Source organism: Astatotilapia calliptera, chromosome 13 (genome assembly GCF_900246225.1).
Source record: "Astatotilapia calliptera chromosome 13, fAstCal1.2, whole genome shotgun sequence".
In the NCBI taxonomy this organism is placed as follows: Eukaryota; Metazoa; Chordata; class Actinopteri; order Cichliformes; family Cichlidae; genus Astatotilapia; species Astatotilapia calliptera.
This window is the reverse complement of record NC_039314.1, coordinates 32,770,246-32,782,472: the sequence shown is the minus strand read 5'-3', so window position 1 is coordinate 32,782,472 and position 12,227 is coordinate 32,770,246. Positions and strand designations below refer to the sequence as shown.

Sequence of the window (12,227 nt, the reverse complement as noted above, 5' to 3'; positions counted from 1 at the left end):
TTGTGCCTTGAAAATATGTCGCTGAGATAATCACAATTGTAGCTGAACTAATAAACTACACAAAGGATGCTTCTTCACCCAAGGGCAGGAAGACGCTGCCTTATCTTGGTCTGTACTGGTTTAAACTGATAATCTGCTGTCTCATGAATTTTACCCTCTATATAAACTGTTGTACTTGTGAATAAAGTTGAGTCACTTTGGGAAGACAATCTAAAGCAGTCTCTGTTTTCTTGTTCTCCCAAGCTGCTCCCGAGCTCGTACTAACACGCTGAATGGCATGCTTGAATATTACTTGAGAATATATTTGACTGTGTTACAGACTAAGGGACATTCTCTGCTGATAGGTGAAGGTACATTCTCTGCTGATAGACGTCCACGCCTCGGAGGAAGCCGATCCACGGAGTAGGCCCTGGAAACAGTTTCCTTCAATATCCTGTTATGGTTTACTGCTGAAAAATGTCTTTTTCAAATGACCTTTCACTTTGTGTGTTCACTTGTTCAATAAAGTTCTGTTAAAAAAACCCTCTTGTTGTATTTAATTAGCTAAATTTGTAATGAGTGTATTTTTTTTTAACTTCAATTTCTTTACTTCAATCACTTTTTGTTCATAAAACCACGATGCAAATGCTTGAGTATTTTTTTTTTTTTAGAGTGGATTAAAAAAACTTTATTGAAAACTACATTTGAACATTTTACACTCCCATGAACACTTTTTGAGAAACGAACAAGCTAGCAGTCTTTTGCATCAAATACACATTTTCTGGCAGAAAAAACTATTATTTGGCATTACTGTGTCTGAAGGATTCTTAGAACAGCGTTCATCTGATTTCTGAACAAGGTAAGCTTACATTTAAAATACTGAGGTTTTAGTTACTGAGTTAATACATGATATAGCTAACTGTCTGGATCAAAAGGATTTTTTTTCAATGTTAAACATTTTCAAAAATGTCCAAGAAAAAAGTTTCTAAAGCACTTTAAAACATGTAGCACACTGGACTAAAGTGCTGTACAGTACATGGGTTAAATACTCAGACTCAATTTAATAAACTCACAAATTCAATAGCTCCATCTTAAAAACAATAATTCCACAAAATATGAAAGTGTAGATTGGTGGAGAACTTGGGGGAGGGGTTGCTCCTGGCTGTATATATAGTTCAGAAATCACATTTTGCTCCATCATAATCAGTGTGTTTTTTTTTTTAGATGTCTCAAAAGCCATCTGTAGACAAGGTTTCCATTTTTGCAGTTCTTTGCAATTCAAAAGAGGCCATAGTCCAAAATGGCAAAATAGCCACTCCAGCTGCATCAGCCTGGAAAGAGCTGAGTCAGCAGCTAGAAGACAAGATGTCAGCAAAGGCCCTGTACACTTTTGTGAAGCTAAATAGACACAACATCTGGTCAGCTTTGGAAATCAGTGATCAGGAAAGTAATAGTGAAGGAGAGTTAGATTCACATTGCATTTCTCCTGGACAAGAAAACTGTCAAGCTTTTGAACTAGAAGTCCCTTTTGAGGACTGGGTTAAATTTATTCCTGAAAAGGTTGAATACAATGACAAGTTTTCTCCTACCCAAAAAAGGGAATACACAATTTTGAAACCTGGCACTTGGACTCATATCATCAACGATCTTATATGGAAGAAGATCAAAAATACATGTACACTTGTGTTCCGTAGAGCAAAGGTCCATCCAACTGTCAACAATAAATATCTGGACATCAGAGGCGACTGTAAGGAGTGTCATGGCCAGTTAGAAATGTCATGTGACAGACAGCCAGCAATTAATAGTCCAATGGTGCCCCAGTGTTTCATGAGAAATACAGATTTCTCCCTGCACACTGGCCACTCCAAGCGGTTCATGTCTGGAAACCTGCGTGAACAGATCGCTAAAGAGCTGTGTGAGGGCAGAATGGAACCGGCTGTATGGAGGTCAGCGAGGGCAGCAGATCTGATGGATGTTGGAGATCCTGAGCCAAGCCACCTTACAAATTTGGCCACTCTGCGAAAAGCCAAACAAGAGAGAAAAGACTTGTAATTAGGAGATAAGGACCCCATTGCATCTCTGCAATTGTTAAAATATAGTGTTCCTCACAGTGGTAGCATCCGAGATATTGGACTGGACAGGTTTTTCTGTCACTACTGGAGTCAAACACAGATGCATGTTTATAAGACATTGTCAAAAAAATCTCCCCCAACTGTGTGTTTTGATGCAACTGGTTCAGTTGTGAAAAAACTGCTGAGACCAAATGGCAAATCTGGCCATATCTTCCTTTATCAAGGTATTCTGAAAGAAAACAATTGCCCCAGTGTCCCAGTGGTGCAAATGCTGTCAGAGAAACATGATGTTAATGCCATCGCAAACTGGTTGACAGAATGGATTCGTGCAGGTGCACCTGTGCCAAAGGAAGCTGTGAGTGACTTTTCTCTGGCAATTCTGGGAGCTCTGGTCAAGGCTTTCACTCCTCATCCTGATCTGAAGTCCTACCTTAATGAATGCTTTCATGTCCTTCTTGGAACCCAGTCTGCCAAACTCCCCCTTGTTATATCAGGGTTGATGTTGCGCACTGCATCAAGATGATATGCCAGTGGGACTGCCTGAAGAAGAAAACACATCGTGTTAAAGATTTCTTTGTCAGGTCATTAGCAAAACTTCTTCAGTCTCAATGTTTGGACCATGCAAAACAGCTCCTACATGCTATCACTGTTGTGGCCCTCAGTGAGGCAGAAGGTGATGACAGTTCTGGAGCCCCTCTTCCTTCAGAAAGGTGTAAGAAATACTTGAAAGCCCAAATTGCTCAAGACTCCATCATCATTCCAGATGAACATACGGAGGAAAGTGAGTGAGTGGATTCAGTGGATGAGATCCAGACTGACCTACGACAGTGGGTAACAGAAATATGTGAGGAGAGCAGGTCACCTGCTGCAGCAAACGGGGATAGAGATAATATTCACTTTCTCCCTGAGATTATTCCTCATATAATAAGACTGGCAAGTTACTTGCCACTCTGGACAGGAATAATGGTCCCTCTCTTCCAAAGCACCAGCATCACAGCAAGTTCAGCCACTGTTGAAGCTGAGTTCAAAAACATAAAACACGGCCTTTTCAAACATGACAACTTGCCTCTTCGAGTCAATTGCTTCATTGCTCGTCATCTTTCCTTCATCGAGGGAAATATGCGGATTTGTTCTGCAAAAGAAAAGGTCAAAGATGAGCCAACAGTGGGATCACTGAAAGTCACAGATGCCAATTCTGGATCCATGACGACTCACAATGCAGAAGACAAAATAAAAATGGATGCTCACCCGTTTGTGGGATCTGATGCTGCCACAAACATTCTTCCGGCTGATGGGGATGCAGTTGAGAACTGGAGGGGCCTAGCTGTTCCACCCAAAAAAAGGAAGAGGACTTCCTACCTCTCTTCATGTACCGAATGGCTCCATGCAGATGAAACTTTTGGGGCCAAAAGAGTGAAAGTGGGATTATTAAAAAATGGAAACCTCCATCAGCCTATTAGATTAGGGGAATCGACAATCTCTGTGCTCAATACCTGTGCATTTGATGCATTTTTTCAGTGCTTATGTTGTGCCTTCTGTGACAGCTCCACATTTCAAAATGCTGTTCTGAAAGACAGTGAAAACCCAGTCCTGCAGCTGGTGAAAGCCATTGCCACAGATGGTGTGACCCAACAAACCTACAGAAGGAGAGCAGAGCTGCTTAGTGTAATGTTTGAAGCTGTCTCGTTGAGGTCTGCTGCGATCCAAATCGATGCTCAGTGCAATATCTCTGCTGTAATTGCTAAGACAATGAGGAACATCTCAAGTGTTTATTTTACCAAACACTGCTCTTCACAGCACTGCTACCTCAGCAAAGGGATGACAAGGGAAGTGCCATTTGTTTCTCCTGCTATCTCTGTCCTCAAAGAGTCTGGTATGGCTCATCTTGGCACGGCTGTGGAAGCAGGACTTGGCCTACCTGAGTCTACCTGAGTCTACCTGAGTCTACCTGCCTCAGGCCACTCTCCAATCCATCTCTGTGTCCATCAGAATTCAAAACAGAAGACAGCACCACAGGAAATGAGCTCTGTGCAGGGACAGTTACTCACAGCTACAACATTGGAGATATCGTGTGGATTGATACTGACCTTGCAAACCAAACAGAATTTCCACTGAATGAATTTCCCTCCAACCTGGTTCTCCAAGGAAAGTCGTTCACTTTGAGGGCATTAATTGCTTTCCATGGAAAGATGACCACTGATGGTTTGGGGCATTACACTGCATACTGCAGGAGAGCTCCATGTGTGTGGGAGTGCTATGATGACCTGGGAAATGGAGTGACAGGAGCATCTGAAAAGAAAAAAATACAACCCCATGCCATGTTATACACAGTATGAGTGCTGCCTGCATTTTTCTGTTTTATTTGGTTCATTACAGTTACATGTGTTCAAATGGCTAGTGTGTGTTATCAGTAAGTTCAGTTTTGCACATAAAGTTAAAGTTCTAAATTAAAAATCTTTTAACACTCTTTTCTTTGTCAGTCTGATGTATATTTATACCCAGTCACCTTCACCCGTAGCCTTGAAAGTACCCGTTCCATTTTTCTGTCAATAATTTTCCTGTATTTGTTTTGTGTTTACCTGGTGGCTTAAGTCAGGGGTCAGCATCCTTTTCATTTCAAAGGGCCCCTTTTCCCCCTGCTGCTACAAAACCTGTCTAGAGCCTAAAAAAAGGAAGAGCCTATAAATATCTAGAAAATGAGTTGTTGTATCTGGTAAGCTATGGAAATGTAAATAAAAATGTTTATTTTTAGATTTGATAAGACAATGAATCATCAAAGCTTTATAACGGAAAAAAGTATTTGTTAAAATGAAGCCAGCTATGTGAGTCCTTTCCATAATAATTGAAAATTAGGAAAGATGGGCAACCAACTTGAAAATTACAGTAAACAGATTTGAACCTAAGAAACATTAAATCACTTTTAAAAGCCTTGTACATTCAGTGAATAGTCAATGCAGATATTTCATTTAAAAAACAAACTGTTAACAGAACCCTTTCTTGTTGTCTTTATAATAAAAAAATGACTTACTTGGTCTTATAAGAGCCACAGTGGAGGGGCCGGAGAGCCACATGTTGCTTTAGAGCCACAGGTTGAAGATCCCTCGCCTGGGTGCTGTGGAATATTCAGTTTTCTACACGTAGGTAACAACCTATCAAAACAAACACTTCATTTTTTCTGAGACAGCTACATTAATAATAATGAACATATATAATTCAAAACAAAATCACAGAGGCCAACTGGGTATGTAAAAAATAATAATAATTTAGGGATACGTGAATCACTTCACATGAAACTCAGTTTTGCCACAGAAAAAATAAAAACTTTAGCCTACCTTGTGTACGTTTCTGCACTAGTAACAAAAGAAATATCAACCTTTCCGCTGAATAAATTGTGTTCCTAAAGTGTAAACTAATAAAAGTTATTATGCAGCAAGCCTAGAAAAAGTGCAAAACTCCACAGCTGCTGAAACTCACTGCCACAGACACTGGTGTTATACAGCGTAGGCCGTGATAATTAAAATCATTATATCTCAGATACTGTAGCAGCACAAACGCTAATTTTACCTGCACAAATCTGCACAAACGTAGCACTAAACAGTAGACCATTTTGGTTTGTTTTGGAGCAGTCTGGGGGGATGGTGACCTTTGAATGACCTTTAAAATAAAGTTTAATATCTCAAAAACCGTAGCAGCACAAACGCTAATTTTACCTGCACAAACGTAGCACTAACCGCTCCGCCTATTTGCCTTTACGTTTCTAGTGGGTGGGGGGTCAGCTTCACTCTGCTCTGGAGAAAACACTGACGACGCGGCTGCGGTCACGGACAAACTCGCACGTGTCTGTTCGGGAATGGCAGATGCCGAGAGGTCCAGCGTTTACATTACCGACTATTTCAAAGTGACAGCCTGAGGTGTTCTTCGGTAAATTGGACTACCGGACAGGAGGACCTGAGGCCCCACCGCATTATTTTTGCTAAATTAAATGTGTTTGTAAGCTAATCCGCAATCTAGCTAGCTAAGATGAGCACTCGGCTGTCGGGGAAACATGTTTTGTAAAGTTCGTTTAGCTAACCCGTGCAGGTGAATGAATTTACCCTGACTAAAGAAATCAAGAGAAACGCACCGGGCTGCTCAGTGACTAACCACGGTTACTGTACTTTTATTATGAGTATTATACTGTAAGAGCAACAGGCTGGACTCTGCTTCTGCTCCTGTGCAGAGCTGATTACTAAATATGTGCAAACAGCAGCATGTTTTCTGTCGCTTTCCACATGTGGAAGGACATTAAAGCCAACTTTTAAATTCCCCTCATTAGTCAATAGCTACGGATTAAATAGCAAAGCCCGATACTTATGTACTGAAACCAACTACTTCCGCTTGGCAGCTTAAGTTAAAATGTTACATTTTTCCCCTGATTATTTTTTTTAGCTTTTGTTTTTTTTTTACTGTTTGTTACAAATATTCAGGTTAAAAAACTGTCCAAATTATTTTTAATGAATTATGTTCACAAAGTCACATGTTCAGTACTCTGTACAGCTTGCATCCTTTAGGACAAATAATTTGAAGCATTAATATTTCTTGTTCAATACTGAGCTGATAACACCTCTGTATGTTGTGACCAGGATGCAGCAGCAGACTGAACCTCGACTGAAACCTGCTCCATCATCTCATCTTTGCAGATGTCCATTTATAAAGCATCAACAACTCAAAGGTAAACATGATATTAGAAAATGTGTTAGTATATAAGGCCTTTAAAACAAATAAAAAAATAAACAGCTGTCGGCAGAACTGTAGGACTGAACAACTTCAGATCCCGAGTGTGTGAGGACGGAGAAGGATCAGCTCTATTTCAGATTTGAGATAAACTTTATATTTCAGTTTGTGATGATTCTGTTTGTGATTACAGGAGCCGTCCTCAGATTCAGACCTCAGCACCACCCAGTGACAGCAGACAGATCATCCTATATCTTCAATCTTTGTAGTAACTCCAAAATTAACTGAAGAAAACAGTACAAAGGTTAACGTACCACATGTGCTGTCAGTGAAAGCTGCAGCTGTTTTATTGATAAATTTAAAGACAAAAAGTCAAAAGGATTAATCACCCCTGTAACTGTGTCACTGTACATCAGCATTAACAGGACCTCAGTTTGGTGTTTCAGAAAGCTGCTGATCTCAGACCTGCACAACTTCTGTTTTAAACACTGAATGTACTCAGCTACATGAAGAGCACGTGATGTTTTCTCTGACACAATTAAATAAAACCTGATTAAAACTCAAAGGTTGTTACTTGTATTTGAACTAAAAACTTGTGATCTGGAATTCTTTCACTGTTTTTGACAATAGTGTTATTTATCATAAAGTAATTCAGAGTCATTCATACCAGAGTAACCAGAGAGCACAACATATATTTAACTTTCTACAGGACTTAAAGCTATTACTATAGCTTATAGCTATTACTTACCTGCACTACTGTATAGTTCTGTGTAAATAATCATTCTGTACATATGATGATTTTTAATCCTACAACTGTTTATAATTTGCATAGTTCACATTTCTGTATAACTGTATATCTCAGATTTCTGTAGTTTTTCATATTTATATCCTGTTCATAGCCTGTACAGTTTGTACTCACTACAGCCTGTACATACTTATAGTTATAGAATATTCACAACATACTTCATACCGTGTACATTATAACATACCATAATAGACCCATTTCTGTAATATACTTACATATCTATACTATTGCTAATATATATTGTAATATATCTATATCATGGCTAAAGCACTTCTGGATGGATGCAAACTGCATTTCGTTGCCCTGTACCTGTGCAATGACAACAAAGTTGAATTCTATTCTATTATGTAAAAGTCCAGACCCTCTGAGGATTATCTGAGTACTTCTAACATTACACAAAGCAAAGGTCTCCATCAGTGTTCATGAAATGCTGGGTTTATCCTTCTTGTGAGGGAGCTGCTGGTGAAGATCACGAGCCCTGCTTGATCCTGGCGACGAGTTTCAGTCTTCCTGGTGTTTCTGAAATGATGCCTCTCACTGTGGGTCAACAGAACATCTGGCACAGGACAGCTGTGATGAAAGAAAGGGAAGAAGTTTTGAAAAAAATCTTGGAAATGCCCTAAATGTGAGAAGCAGATTGTGTATTTACTTTTCTTTTGCCAATCAAGATAACAAAGTATAATTTTCACCATACAATTACTAACCTTGTCATCTCCTGCACTGTCTGTTTTGGGCTCTGGGCTCGTCCTTCCCAGCGCTCATGAGACTGCTTTTGGTGCACTGTGGTATGAGGTGCTAACCTGTTGACAGTGTTGGGAAGGTTAATTTTAAAATGTATTCTACCAAAGATTATAGATTAATGTATTCTGAATACTTTACAACTACATGAATGTGCTATTGCTGTGTGATTTATTACTATTACTGAAGGCTACTCGCCATACCAACACCAACTAGATGTTAAAATCTTAATATAAATGAGTAACAGTAGGTGGACATTAGGTAAGGCTGCACTTTTTGCAGTGATCTCGTGTAGAAAACTATTCAGCGCGTATATAAAACAGGTCAGCGGCTCCGAACCGTAGTAAAGGGACCTCTGGTTCTGTGTCGGGCTCATAGCTGAAAACTAGCTTTACTTTGTTGTCTGGGTCAACTTTGCTAGCGAGAGACAGAGAGAGGCGTTGAAAGGCTGCTCCAACGGAGCTTATTGTTTTTGGAGGAAAACACGAATACGGTGTACAGTCGAGTCTTAACAGCTTACTTACAGCTGGGCTCGTCAGGCACTCTTTTTGGCTTTAGTGGTTATTATTATATTTACATGCTTCCAGCTCCCGTTTCTGCTCCGTGACAGCTCCTTTCTCTCCCTCCTCGCTCACAGACACATAACGGGTATGGCAGTCCATTCTCCCTGCAGCACGGACTACACTGCCCATGAGGCTACATTGTTTAGGGCGATGCCTGTAACACTCTGCTATTGCCTTCATATTAAATAATTTTTGTATAATAATTTTTAGAGGCTCTTATTGCGTGTTTTGTTTGGTTTCCACCAGCGTGGAATTACCAAAAATAGAGAGACCATAGCCTAACATATGAAACAGGAAAATACCGCCATGTAATCCATTTATTTCAACAAAGTAACTGTATTCTCAATATCACCTATTGAACGGTAACTGTAACGGATACATTTACTCATATTTTGTATTTTAAATACGTAACGCCGGTGCATGTATTATGTTACTGCCCAACACTGCCTGTTGAGATCCTGAGATCCGCTCCTAGAACACCGGCCTCCAACTCCTGAAGAGACACGGGTGTCCCTAAATTTAGCAAATATTAGCTTCAGGCTAGCTTGCTACGACGAATAGGCTAATACCAGCATTTTACCACAACTTCACCAGATGTAGCTAAAAAAAACTAAACTAATGTCCAGTCCAGTGGGACAGCAAGAAAAGATGACAAAAAATGATTACTTACTTGCGGTTTGGAGGTTCAAGCTGAAATTGAAGCAGCCATTGAAAGACGGGTGTCACTACCCGATCCGTACCGGAAACCCGATCGGTACCCCGCATGCGCGAAAGGTTTCTACTTCCGGTCGTAGCGTTTTACGATAGTTATGGGTCAGAGTATCTGTTAAGATGTTAAGAATAACAAGTATATCTTAAAATGTTTGCAATAATGAAGCATTTCAGTACAATGTAGACAAAAACGAAAAATAAAAAAAGTTACGGATCAGGACTCTCCGATCCTTACTGCGCATGTGTAAAGTCTGACCGTACAAATCGGGTCTACCCGATCCGTACCGCGCATGTGCAGATGTTTTCTTCTTCTTCTTCTGTTCGTTTAATGGCAGTTTACTCCCCAGTGTACGAGGATACCGCCACCTGCTGACCGAGCGAATAAACCCTATTATAAACTGATTTATCGTCATTACAAACGTGTGTTAAATCTGATTTAGCGATAGTCGAGTGTGTTTATGCTTGTCTGTGAGGAGAGGATTGTTGGAATAGTGATGATGATGTGCGCTATCACTGTCAATTGTCAGTAAACACTTCATCTGGCTGATGAATCTACACGTGAGATATTACAAAGTCTGCATTATTAACTCTGTAATTAGGCGCCATTCTTCTTATTTTACGGCGCTGTTGCTCAATCGGGGGACGCTCTCTGTTGAGGAGAAAAGCATGAATTTCTTTGTATACGGATTATCCATTGTTTAAATGTCCCGGGCAGTCGAAAAGGAGGCAGAGCTGTTGAGAAATGCTAGGAGCTAACTGGGCGCTAACCGCATCATTCAAATATATTGAATGTCGCAAAGAGAGGAAGTGACGTAAGATTTGCGCATGCGGGGTACCGATCGGGTTTCCGGTACGGATCGGGTAGTGACAACGGGAAGAGAGAAAGATGGCAGCTTGGTCAGCACTAGTTTTTTCTTTTTCTTTTTTTTTTAACTTTATTTATCACATTATAGACATACAGTCAAGTAAAACAGGGATCAAACAAAAGATGACATTGTGGTAGTACAATGAGGAACAGAAAGAGTGACAAGGACAGTGAGACAAAAGTGAGTACAAAAAATAAAATAAATTAAGGGGAACATAAATAAACAAAAGTTTGCAAGAGCCAAAATCAAGTTAGCAGTTTCAATCGGTTACAGATGTTAACAGTCTTGAGAGCCTTCGTGTTTTTTGATGAGGAGATTGTCCTTATATATTGTGCAAGTTCCATTTTTAATACAAGAAGTTCAGGCTTTCTGCCGAGGACTTTGCTTTTGTGTATATGAAATTTTGCCAAAAATAAAACCAAATTTATAAAAAAGAAAGCATCATTGTCCTTGTCTTTAAAATTATAATAGCCAAAGATAACATCCTTATAGTATAGTTGGAGATTAGGAAGAACAAAGTCAGTAATAAACTTGTGGAAATCCTTCCAGAATTTACACGTAAATTTACACAACCAAAACAGATGAGAAACTGTTTCAGGTTGCTCTTGACAGAAGGTACAATTTACATTTATTTCAGCCATAAATTTGGACAAATATTGTTTGGTAGGGTAAAACCTATGAATCAACTTAAAGGAAATCTCTTTAATTTTGTTTGTTAAGAAAAACCTTTGTGGTAAAGTCCAAACTTTTTTCCATTCAATATCTGTTACAAAATTGGCCCAATAAAATATGGCTGATGGAACAGAGACCATTGCATCCTGAAAGAGAGATCTTATTTTGGTATTTATAGACTTCATTTCATTCATTTCATTCATTTATTTATTCATTTTCAGGCACAACAAATACCTATATTGAACATAAAATACACAAAACAAAAAACAAAACTTGCCTGAAAAAGGAGTGGGACGAAGAAAACTTATTAAATCCCACCCCTATACTCACTCATCAACAAAAAAAAACAATAAACTTCCCGCAGCTACGCCCATCATTGCATACAGACCCATCAACAGCCCCGGGCAGATACAAGCATCTAAGCGGCAGCTCGCAACCAACAATTAGAGCCTTCATAACTGAATACAGAATATATAAATTATAAATTGCATTACCACAGGTAACAGGCAGTAATAACTACAAGTAACAGACACACATACATATACATACATATATATCTACACACACAAGTACATATATGTACATACATACGCACACTTTATTTTTTATTTTTTATTTTGGAATCCATACCAGCAATGGTAAGAGGACAGACATTACAGAGCACACTAAAAGCATCATTGAGTATACTGTGACCAGACCAACTGTTTGTAGAGAAATTTAAATCTATGAATATTTTTGCATTGTTTCAATTGTAAACTCAGACTGTTCCAGATTCTCACACCACATACAGACACACAAAAGCCTTTACGGGTTGTTCGAGTTCTGGGTAATTTGAATTCTCCAAAGCCTCTCACATTATAAACCTTTTCTCGAATTTCAAATCTAGTTTGTAAATTTGCCGGTAAAAGTTTAGTAAAAGCTTTATACAAAATTATGGATGTATTGTAATTAACCAGATCCTGGAATTTAAGTAACTTTGCCTGAAGAAAGAATTTGTGAGTATGATCTAGATAACCAACCTTGTGAATAATACGCAGTGCTCGTTTCTGTACTGTGACTAATGGATTAGTTGTATTTTTATATGTGTTTCCCCACACTTCCACACAAT

General features: G+C 39.2%; 1 long non-coding RNA gene across 3 annotated transcripts; it reads right to left on the bottom strand.

The window, feature by feature from the left end:
* Positions 1-983: 983 nt before the first annotated feature.
* LOC113034487 (uncharacterized) lies at positions 984-5,216 on the bottom strand. Of its 3 annotated transcripts, XR_003274189.1 has the most exons (8): positions 5,080-5,216; positions 4,631-4,713; positions 3,858-4,340; positions 3,545-3,688; positions 3,300-3,447; positions 2,689-3,183; positions 2,482-2,591; positions 984-1,995 (listed from the first exon to the last, which is right to left on the bottom strand). It is a non-coding gene; the product is annotated as an uncharacterized LOC113034487 (long non-coding RNA). The 3 variants fall into 3 exon arrangements; XR_003274188.1 differs by lacking the exon at positions 984-1,995 and having other exon boundaries at positions 2,045-2,591; XR_003274190.1 differs by lacking the exons at positions 984-1,995; positions 4,631-4,713 and having other exon boundaries at positions 2,045-2,591.
* Between the last annotated feature and the right edge of the window lie 7,011 nt (positions 5,217-12,227).